The sequence below is a fragment of the Oncorhynchus nerka genome, unplaced genomic scaffold (genome assembly GCF_034236695.1).
Source record: "Oncorhynchus nerka isolate Pitt River unplaced genomic scaffold, Oner_Uvic_2.0 unplaced_scaffold_1719, whole genome shotgun sequence".
NCBI lineage: Eukaryota > Metazoa > Chordata > Actinopteri > Salmoniformes > Salmonidae > Oncorhynchus > Oncorhynchus nerka.
Genome location: NW_027039604.1, coordinates 55,001 through 66,906, shown reverse-complemented (window position 1 = coordinate 66,906; position 11,906 = coordinate 55,001).

Sequence of the window (11,906 nt, the reverse complement as noted above, 5' to 3'; positions counted from 1 at the left end):
TCTGTCCTACTAATGCTGGGTCTTAATGGTCTCTACTCTAGACATGTCTGTCCTACTAATGCTGGGTCTTAATGGTCTCTACTCTAGACATGTCTGTCCTACTAATGCTGGGTCTTAATGGTCTCTACTCTAGACATGTCTGTCCTACTAATGCTGGGTCTTAATGGTCTCTACTCTAGACATGTCTGTCCTACTAATGCTGGGTCTTAATGGTCTCTACTCTAGGCATGTCTGTCCTACTAATGCTGGGTCTTAATGGTCTCTACTCTAGACATGTCTGTCCTACTAATGCTGGGTCTTAATGGTCTCTACTCTGAACATGTCCTTGTCCTACTAGTAGGTCTTGTAGATTACCATACAAGACATGTATAACCACCACTATTAACGGGTCTTATGCGTTCTCTGCTCTGAACGTAATGTAATCCTGCTATTAACGGGTCTTGTGGTCTCCTGCTCTGGGCTTATGTCTGTCCTACTAATGCTGGGTCTTAATGGTCTCTACTCCTAGACATGTCTGTCCTACTAATGCTGGGTCTTAATGGTCTCTACTCTAGACATGTCTGTCCCTACTAATGCTGGGTGCTTAATGGTCTCTACTTTCTAGACATGTCTGTCCTGCAATGCTGGGTCTTAATGGTCTCTACTCTAGACATGTCTGTCCTACTAATGCTGGGTCTTAATGGTCTCTGCTCTGGGCATGTCTGTCCTACTAATGGGTCTTAATGGTCTCTACTCTAGACATGTCTGTCCTACTAATGCTGGAGTCTTAATGGTCTCTACTCTAGACATGTCTGTCCTACTAATGCTGGGTCTTAATGGTCTCTCTAGGCATGTCTGTCCTACTAATGCTGGGTCTTAATGGTCTCTACTCTAGACATGTCTGTCCTACTAATGCTGGGTCTTAATGGTCTCTACTCTAGACATGTCTGTCCTACTAATGCTGGGTCTTAATGGTCTCTACTCTAGACATGTCTGTCCTACTAATGCTGGGTCTTAATGGTCTCTACTCTAGACATGTCTGTCTTAATGGTGTCTACTAATGCTGGGTCTTAATGGTCTCTACTCTAGACATGTCTGTCCTACTAATGCTGGGTCTTAATGGTCTCTAATGCTAGACATGTCTGTCCTACTAATGCTGGGTCTTAATGGTCTCTACTCTAGAGCATGTCTGTCCCTACTAATGCTGGGTCTTAATGGTCTCTACTCTAGACATGTCTGTCCTACTAATGCTGGATGGTCTCTACTCTAGACATGTCTGTCCTACTAATGCTGGGTCTTAATGGTCTCTACTCTAGACATGTCTGTCCTACTAATGCTGGGTCTTAATGGTCTCTACTCTAGACATGTCTGTCCTACTAATGCTGGGTCTTAATGGTCTCTACTCTAGACATGTCTGTCCTACTATTACTGCTGGGTCTTAATGGTCTCTCTAGACATGTCTGTCCTACTAATGCTGGAGTCTTAATGGTCTCTACTCTAGACATGTCTGTCCTACTAATGCTGGGTCTTAATGGTCTCTACTCTAGACATGTCTGTCCTACTAATGCTGGAATTAATGGTCTCTACTCTAGACATGTCTGTCCTACTAATGCTGGGTCTTAATGGTCTCTACTCTAGATGGCTAATGCTGGTCTTAATGGTCTCTACTCTGACATGTCTGTCCTACTAATGCTGGGTCTTAATGGTCTCTACTCTAGACATGTCTGTCCTACTAATGCTGGGTCTTAATGGTCTCTACTCTAGGCATGTCTGTCCACTAATGCTGTCTTAATGGTCTCTACTCTAATGTCTGTCCTACTAATGCTGGGTCTTAATGGTCTCTACTCTAGACATGTCTGTCCTGCAATGCTGGGTCTTAATGCTGGGTCTACTAATGCTGGGTCTCTACTCTAGGCATGTCTGTCCTACTAATGCTGGGTCTTAATGGTCTCTACTCTAGACATGTCTGTCCTACTAATGCTGGGTCTTAATGTCTGTCCTACTACTCTAGAATGGTCTCTACTCTAGACATGTCTGTCCTACTAATGCTGGGTCTTAATGGTCTCTACTCTAGACATGTCTGTCCTACTAATGCTGGGTCTTAATGGTCTCTACTCTAGACATGTCTGTCCTACTAATGCTGGGTCTTAATGGTCCTACATGTCTGTCCCTACTAATGCTGGGTCTTAATGGTCTCTACTCTGGAGCATGTCTGTCCTATATTAACAAGTCTGTCCCTGCTAATGCTGGGTCTTAATGGTCTCTACTCTAGACATGTCTGTCCTACTAATGCTGGGTCTTAATGGTCTCTACTCTAGACATGTCTGTCCTACTAATGCTGGGTCTTAATGGTCTCTACTCTAGACATGTCTGTCCTACTAATGCTGGGTCTTAATGGTCTCTACTCTAGACATGTCTGTCCTACTAATGCTGGGTCTTAATGGTCTCTACTCTAGACATGTACTAATGCTGGGTCTTAATGGTCTCTACTCTAGACATGTCTGTCCTACTAATGCTGGGTCTTAATGGTCTCTACTCTAGACATGTCTGTCCTACTAATGCTGGGTCTTAATGGTCTCTACTCTAGACATGTCTGTCCTACTAATGCTGGTCTTAATGGTCTCTACTCTAGACATGTCTGTCCTACTAATGCTGGGTCTTAATGGTCTCTACTCTAGACATGTCTGTCCTACTAATGCTGGGTCTTAATGGTCTCTACTCTAGACATGTCTGTCCTACTAATGCTGGGTCTTAATGGTCTCTACTCTAGACATCTAGACTAATGCTGGGTCTTAATGGTCTCTACTCTAGACATGCTGGGTGGGTCTTAATGGTCTCTACTCTAGACATGTCTGTCCTACTAATGCTGGGTCTTAATGGTCTCTACTCTAGACATGTCTGTCCTACTAATGCTGGGTCTTAATGGTCTCTACTCTAGACATGTCTGTCCTACTAATGCTGGGTCTTAATGGTCTCTACTCTAGACATGTCTGTCCTACTAATGCTGGGTCTTAATGGTCTCTACTCTAGACATGTCTGTCCTACTAATGCTGGGTCTTAATGGTCTCTACTCTAGACATGTCTGTCCTACTAATGCTGGGTCTTAATGGTCTCTACTCTAGACATGTCTGTCCTACTAATGCTGGGTCTTAATGGTCTCTACTCTGTCCCTAGTCTGGGTCTTAATGGTCTCTACTCTAGACATGTCTGTCCTACTAATGCTGGGTCTTAATGGTCTCTACTCTAGACATGTCTGTCCTACTAATGCTGGGTCTTAATGGTCTCTACTCTAGACATGTCTGTCCTACTAATGCTGGGTCTTAATGGTCTCTACTCTAGACATGTCTGTCCTACTAATGCTGGGTCTTACTCTAGACATGTCTGTCCTACTAATGCTGGGTCTTAATGGTCTCTACTCTAGACATGTCTGTCCTACTAATGCTGGGTCTTAATGGTCTCTACTCTAGACATGTCTGTCCTACTAATGCTTAATGGTCTCTACTCTAGACATGTCTGTCCTACTAATGCTGGTCTTATTAACTAGACATGTCTGTCCTACTAATGCTGGGTCTTAATGGTCTCTACTCTAGTCTGTCCTACAATGTCTGTCTCTACTAATGCTGGGTCTTAATGGTCTCTACTCTAGACATGTCTGTCCTACTAATGCTGGGTCTTAATGGTCTCTACTCTAGACATGTCTGTCCTACTAATGCTGGGTCTTAATGGTCTCTACTCTAGACATGTCTGTCCTACTAATGCTGGGTCTTAATGGTCTCTACTCTAGACATGTCTGTCCTACTAATGCTGGGTCTTAATGGTCTCTACTCTAGACATGTCTGTCCTACTAATGCTGGGTCTTAATGGTCTCTACTCTAGACATGTCTGTCCTACTAATGCTGGGTCTTAATGGTCTCTACTCTAGACATGTCTGTCCTACTAATGCTGGGTCTTAATGGTCTCTACTCTAGACATGTCTGTCCTACTAATGCTGGGTCTTAATGGTCTCTACTCTAGACATGTCTGTCCTACTAATGCTGGGTCTTAATGGTCTCTCTAGACATGTCTGTCCTACTAATGCTGGGTCTTAATGGTCTCTACTCTAGACATGTCTGTCCTACTAATGCTGGGTCTTAATGGTCTCTACTCTAGACATGTCTGTCCTACTAATGCTGGGTCTTAATGGTCTCTACTCTAGACATGTCTGTCCTACTAATGCTGGTCTTAATGGTCTCTACTCTAGACATGTCTGTCCTACTAATGCTGGGTCTTAATGGTCTCTACTCTAGACATGTCTGTCCTACTAATGCTGGGTCTTAATGGTCTCTACTCTAGACATGTCTGTCCTACTAATGCTGGGTCTTAATGGTCTCTACTCTAGACATGTCTGTCCTACTAATGCTGGGTCTTAATGGTCTCTACTCTAGACATGTCTGTCCTACTAATGCTGGGTCTTAATGGTCTCTACTCTAGACATGTCTGTCCTACTAATGCTGGGTCTTAATGGTCTCTACTCTAGACATGTCTGTCCTACTAATGCTGGGTCTTAATGGTCTCTACTCTAGACATGTCTGTCCTACTAATGCTGGGTCTTAATGGTCTCTACTCTAGACATGTCTGTCCTACTAATGCTGGGTCTTAATGGTCTCTACTCTAGACATGTCTGTCCTACTAATGCTGGGTCTTAATGGTCTCTACTCTAGACATGTCTGTCCTACTAATGCTGGGTCTTAATGGTCTCTACTCTAGACATGTCTGTCCTACTAATGCTGGGTCTTAATGGTCTCTACTCTAGACATGTCTGTCCTACTAATGCTGGGTCTTAATGGTCTCTACTCTAGACATGTCTGTCCTACTAATGCTGGGTCTTAATGGTCTCTACTCTAGACATGTCTGTCCTACTAATGCTGGGTCTTAATGGTCTCTACTCTAGACATGTCTGTCCTACTAATGCTGGGTCTTAATGGTCTCTACTCTAGACATGTCTGTCCTACTAATGCTGGGTCTTAATGGTCTCTACTCTAGACATGTCTGTCCTACTAATGCTGGGTCTTAATGGTCTCTACTCTAGACATGTCTGTCCTACTAATGCTGGGTCTTAATGGTCTCTACTCTAGACATGTCTGTCCTACTAATGCTGGGTCTTAATGGTCTCTACTCTAGACATGTCTGTCTCTAATGCTGGGTCTAGACATGTCTGTCCTACTAATGCTGGGTCTTAATGGTCTCTACTCTAGACATGTCTGTCCTACTAATGCTGGGTCTTAATGGTCTCTACTCTAGACATGTCTGTCCTACTAATGCTGGGTCTTAATGGTCTCTACTCTAGGACATGTCTGTCCTATGCTGGGTCTTAATGTCCTACTCTAGACATGTCTGTCCTACTAATGCTGGGTCTTAATGGTCTCTACTCTAGACATGTCTGTCCTACTAATGCTGGGTCTTAATGGTCTCTACTCTAGACATGTCTGTCCTACTAATGCTGGGTCTTAATGGTCTCTACTCTAGACATGTCTGTCCTACTAATGCTGGGTCTCTAATGGTCTCTGGGTCTTAATGAACTTCTCTAGACATGTCTGTCCTACTAATGCTGGGTCTTAATGGTCTCTACTCTAGACATGTCTGTCCTACTAATGCTGGGTCTTAATGGTCTCTACTCTAGACATGTCTGTCCTACTAATGCTGGGTCTTAATGGTCTCTACCTAGACATGTCTGTCCTACTAATGCTGGGTCTTAATGGTCTCTACTCTAGACATGTCTGTCCTACTAATGCTGGGTCTTAATGGTCTCTACCTAGACATGTGGGTCTCAATGGTCTCTACTAATGCTGGGTCTTAATGGTCTCTACTCTAGGCATGTCTGTCCTACTAATGCTGGGTCTTAATGGTCTCTACCTAGACATGTCTGTCCTACTAATGCTGGGTCTTAATGGTCTCTACTCTAGACATGTCTGGTCCTACCAATGCTGGGGGTCTTAATGGTCTCTACTCTAGACATGTCTGTCCTACTAATGCTGGGTCTTAATGGTCTCTACTCTAGACATGTCTGTCCTACTAATGCTGGGTCTTAATGGTCTCTACTCCTAGACATGTCTGTCCTACTATGCTGGGTCTTAATGGTCTCTACTCTAGACATGTCTGTCCTTAATGGTCTTAATGGTCTCTACTCTAGACATGTCTGTCCCTGCTAATGCTGGGTCTTAATGGTCTCTCTAGACATGTCTGTCCTACTAATGCTGGAGTCTTAATGGTCTCTACTCTAGACATGTCTGTCCTACTAATGCTGGGTCTTAATGGTCTCTACTCTAGACATGTCTGTCCTACTAATGCTGGGTCTTAATGGTCTCTACTCTAGACATGTCTGTCCTACTAATGCTGGGTCTTAATGGTCTCTACTCTGAACATGTCTGTCCTACTAATGTCTGTCCTACTCTAATGCTGTCCTATAATGCTGCTCTTAATGGTCTCTACTCTAGACATGTCTGTCCTACTAATGCTGGGTCTTAATGGTCTCTACTCTAGACATGTCTGTCCCTAATGCTGGGTCTTAATGGTCTCTACTCTAGACATGTCTGTCCTACTAATGCTGGGTCTTAATGGTCTCTACTCTAGACATGTCTGTCCTACTAATGCTGGGTCTTAATGGTCTCTACTCTAGACATGTCTGTCCTACTAATGCTGGGTCTTAATGGTCTCTCTAGACATGTCTGTCCTACTAATGCTGGGTCTTAATGGTCTCTACTCTAGACATGTCTGTCCTACTAATGCTGGGTCTTAATGGTCTCTACTCTAGACATGTCTGTCCTACTAATGCTGGGTCTTAATGGTCTCTACTCTAGACATGTCTGTCCTGCTAATGCTGGGTCTTAATGGTCTCTACTCTAGACATGTCTGTCCTACTAATGCTGGGTCTTAATGGTCTCTACTCTGAACATGTCTGTCCTACTAATGCTGGGTCTTAATGGTCTCTACTCTAGGCATGTCTGTCCTACTAATGCTGGGTCTTAATGGTCTCTGCTCTAGACATGTCTGTCCTACTAATGCTGGGTCTTAATGGTCTCTACTCTAGACATGTCTGTCCTACTAATGCTGGGTCTTAATGGTCTCTACTCTAGACATGTCTGTCCTACTAATGCTGGGTCTTAATGGTCTCTACTCTCATGTCTGTCCTACTACTCTTAGGTCTCTACTCTAGACATGTCTGTCCTACTAATGCTGGGTCTTAATGGTCTCTACTCTAGACATGTCTGTCCTACTAATGCTGGGTCTTAATGGTCTCTACTCTAGACATGTCTGTCCTACTAATGCTGGGTCTTAATGGTCTCTACTCTAGACATGTCTGTCCCTACTAATGCTGGTCTTAATGGTCTCTACTCTAGACATGTCTGTCCTACTAATGCTGGGTCTTAATGGTCTCTACTCTAGACATGTCTGTCCTACTAATGCTGGGTCTTAATGGTCTCTACTCTAGACATGTCTGTCCTACTAATGCTGGGTCTTAATGGTCTCTACTCTAGACATGTCTGTCCTACTAATGCTGGGTCTTAATGGTCTCTACTCTAGACATGTCTGTCCTACTAATGCTGGGTCTTAATGGTCTCTACTCTAGACATGTCTGTCCTACTAATGCTGGGTCTTAATGGTCTCTACTCTAGACATGTCTGTCCTACTAATGCTGGGTCTTAATGGTCTCTACTCTAGACATGTCTGTCCTACTAATGCTGGGTCTTAATGGTCTCTACTCTAGACATGTCTGTCCTACTAATGCTGGGTCTTAATGGTCTCTACTCTAGACATGTCTGTCCTACTAATGCTGGGTCTTAATGAATTCTCTACTCTAGACATGTCTGTCCTACTAATGCTGGGTCTTAATGGTCTCTACTCTGGACATGTCTGTCCTACTAATGCTGGGTCTTAATGGTCTCTACTCTAGACATGTCTGTCCTACTAATGCTGGGTCTTAATGGTCTCTACTCTAGACATGTCTGTCCTACTAATGCTGGGTCTTAATGGTCTCTACTCTAGACATGTCTGTCCTACTAATGCTGGGTCTTAATGGTCTCTACTCTAGACATGTCTGTCCTACTAATGCTGGGTCTTAATGGTCTCTACTCTAGACATGTCTGTCCTACTAATGCTCTTAATGGGACATGTCTTAAATGCTGTCTCTACTCTAGACATGTCTGTCCTACTAATGCTGGGTCTTAATGGTCTCTACTCTAGACATGTCTGTCCTACTAATGCTGGGTCTTAATGGTCTCTACTCTAGACATGTCTGTCCTACTAATGCTGGGTCTTAATGGTCTCTACTCTAGACATGTCTGTCCTACTAATGCTGGGTCTTAATGGTCTCTACTCTATGTCTGTCATGTCTGTCCTACTGTCTGTCCTACTAATGCTGGGTCTTAATGGTCTCTACTCTAGACATGTCTGTCCTACTAATGCTGGGTCTTAATGGTCTCTACTCTAGACATGTCTGTCCTACTAATGCTGGGTCTTAATGGTCTCTACTCTAGACATGTCTGTCCTACTAATGCTGGGTCTTAATGGTCTCTACTCTAGACATGTCTGTCCTACTAATGCTGGGTCTTAATGGTCTCTACTCTAGACATGTCTGTCCTACTAATGCTGGGTCTTAATGGTCTCTACATGTCTGTCCTACTAATGCTGGGTCTTAATGGTCATGTCTGTCCTACTAATGCTGGGTCTTAATGGTCTCTACTCTAGACATGTCTGTCCTACTAATGCTGGGTCTTAATGGTCTCTACTCTAGACATGTCTGTCCTACTAATGCTGGGTCTTAATGGTCTCTACTCTAGACATGTCTGTCCTACTAATGCTGGGTCTTAATGGTCTCTACTCTAGACATGTCTGTCCTACTAATGCTGGGTCTTAATGGTCTCTACTCTAGACATGTCTGTCCTACTAATGCTGGGTCTTAATGGTCTCTACTCTAGACATGTCTGTCCTACTAATGCTGGGTCTTAATGGTCTCTACTCTAGACATGTCTGTCCTACTAATGCTGGGTCTTAATGGTCTCTACTCTAGACATGTCTGTCCTACTTAATGGTCTCTACTCTAGACATGTCTGTCCTTAATGTCTTAATGGTCTCTACTCTAGTCCCTACTAATGCTGGGTCTTAATGGTCTCTACTCTAGACATGTCTGTCCTACTAATGCTGGGTCTTAATGGTCTCTACTCTAGACATGTCTGTCCTACTAATGCTGGTCTCTACTCTAGTCTTAATGGTCTCTACTCTAGACATGTCTGTCCTACTAATGCTGGGTCTTAATGGTCTCTACTCTAGACATGTCTGTCCTACTAATGCTGGGTCTTAATGGTCTCTACTCTAGACATGTCTGTCCTACTAATGCTGGGTCTTAATGGTCTCTACTCTAGACATGTCTGTCCTACTAATGCTGGGTCTTAATGGTCTCTACTCTAGACATGTCTGTCCTACTAATGCTGGGTCTTAATGGTCTCTACTCTAGACATGTCTGTCCTACTAATGCTGGGTCTTAATGGTCTCTACTCTAGACATGTCTGTCCTACTAATGCTGGGTCTTAATGGTCTCTACTCTAGACATGTCTGTCCTACTAATGCTGGGTCTTAATGGTCTCTACTCTAGACATGTCTGTCCTACTAATGCTGGGTCTTAATGGTCTCTACTCTAGACATGTCTGTCCTACTAATGCTGGGTCTTAATGGTCTCTACTCTAGACATGTCTGTCCTACTAATGCTGGGTCTTAATGGTCTCTACTCTAGACATGTCTGTCCTACTAATGCTGGGTCTTAATGGTCTCTACTCTAGACATGTCTGTCCTACTAATGCTGGGTCTTAATGGTCTCTACTCTAGACATGTCTGTCCTACTAATGCTGGGTCTTAATGGTCTCTAATGTCTGTCCTACTAATGCTGGGTCTTAATGGTCTCTACTCTAGACATGTCTGTCCTACTAATGCTGGGTCTTAATGGTCTCTACTCTAGACATGTCTGTCCTACTAATGCTGGGTCTTAATGGTCTCTACTCTAGACATGTCTGTCCTACTAATGCTGGGTCTTAATGGTCTCTCTAGACATCTGTCCTACTAATGCTGGGTCTTAATGGTCATGTAATGCTGGGTCTTAATGGTCTCTACTCTAGACATGTCTGTCCTACTAATGCTGGGTCTTAATGGTCTCTACTCTAGACATGTCTGTCCTACTAATGCTGGGTCTTAATGGTCTCTACTCTAGACATGTCTGTCCTACTAATGCTGGGTCTTAATGGTCTCTACTCTAGACATGTCTGTCCTACTAATGCTGGGTCTTAATGGTCTCCACTCGAAGCTAACCTGGCAGGATGGTCACCAGAGATGACTTGAGCTGACAAATGAGTTAAAGACTGCATTAAAAGACTCTGTTCAACAGCTTGGTCAGGCCTCATAAGGCCTCAGGGGGTTTAAGTGGAGCTGACCAGGGGTGTAGACCACCATAAGAGGTAAACAAATAACAGACAGAGTTGTAACTCTCCCCATCTCCAGCTCCTCTACTCTGAGTTGTAACAGAGTTGTAACTCTCCCCATCTCCAGCTCCTCTTCTCTGAGTTGTAACAGAGTTGTAACTCTCCCCATCTCCAGCTCCTCTACTCTGAGTTGTAACAGAGTTGTAACTCTCCCCATCTCCAGCTCCTCTACTCTGAGTTGTAACAGAGTTGTAACTCTCCCCATCTCCAGCTCCTCTACTCTGAGTTGTAACTCTCACCATCTCTAGCTCCTCTACTCTGAGTTGTAACTCTCACCATCTCCAGCTCCTCTACTCTGAGTTGTAACTCTCCCCATCTCCAGCTCCTCTACTCTGAGTTGTAACAGAGTTGTAACTCTCCCCATCTCCAGCTCCTCTACTCTGAGTTGTAACTCTCCCCATCTCCAGCTCCTCTACTCTGAGTTGTAACAGAGTTGTAACTCTCCCCATCTCTAGCTCCTCTACTCTGAGTTGTAACAGAGTTGTAACTCTCCCCATCTCTAGCTCCTCTACTCTGAGTTGTAACAGAGTTGTAACTCTCCCCATCTCCAGGTCCTCTACTCTGAGTTGTAACAGAGTTGTAACTCTCCCCATCTCCAGCTCCTCTACTCTGAGTTGTAACTCTCCCCATCTCCAGCTCCTCTACTCTGAGTTGTAACTCTCCCCATCTCCAGGTCCTCTACTCTGAGTTGTAACTCTCTCCATCTCCAGCTCCTCTACTCTGAGTTGTAACAGAGTTGTAACTCTCCCCATCTCCAGCTCCTCTACTCTGAGTTGTAACTCTCCCCATCTCCAGCTCCTCTACTCTGAGTTGTAACAGAGTTGTAACTCTCCCCATCTCTAGCTCCTCTACTCTGAGTTGTAACAGAGTTGTAACTCTCCCCATCTCTAGCTCCTCTACTCTGAGTTGTAACAGAGTTGTAACTCTCCCCATCTCCAGGTCCTCTACTCTGAGTTGTAACAGAGTTGTAACTCTCCCCATCTCCAGCTCCTCTACTCTGAGTTGTAACTCTCCCCATCTCCAGCTCCTCTACTCTGAGTTGTAACAGAGTTGTAACTCTCCCCATCTCCAGCTCCTCTACTCTGAGTTGTAACAGAGTTGTAACTCTCACCATCTCCAGCTCCTCTACCCTGAGTTGTAGTTGTAACAGAGTTGTAACTCTCCCCATCTCCACCTCCTCTACTCTGAGTTGTAACTCTCACCATCTCCAGGTCCTCTACTCTGAGTTGTAACTCTCCCCATCTCCAGGGCCTCTACTCTGAGTTGTAACAGAGTTGTAACTCTCACCATCTCCAGCTCCTCTACTCTGAGTTGTAACAGAGTTGTAACTCTCCCCATCTCCAGCTCTTCTACTCTGAGTTGTAACTCTCCCCATCTCCAGCTCCTCTACTCTGAGTTGTAACTCTCCCCATCTCCAGGTCC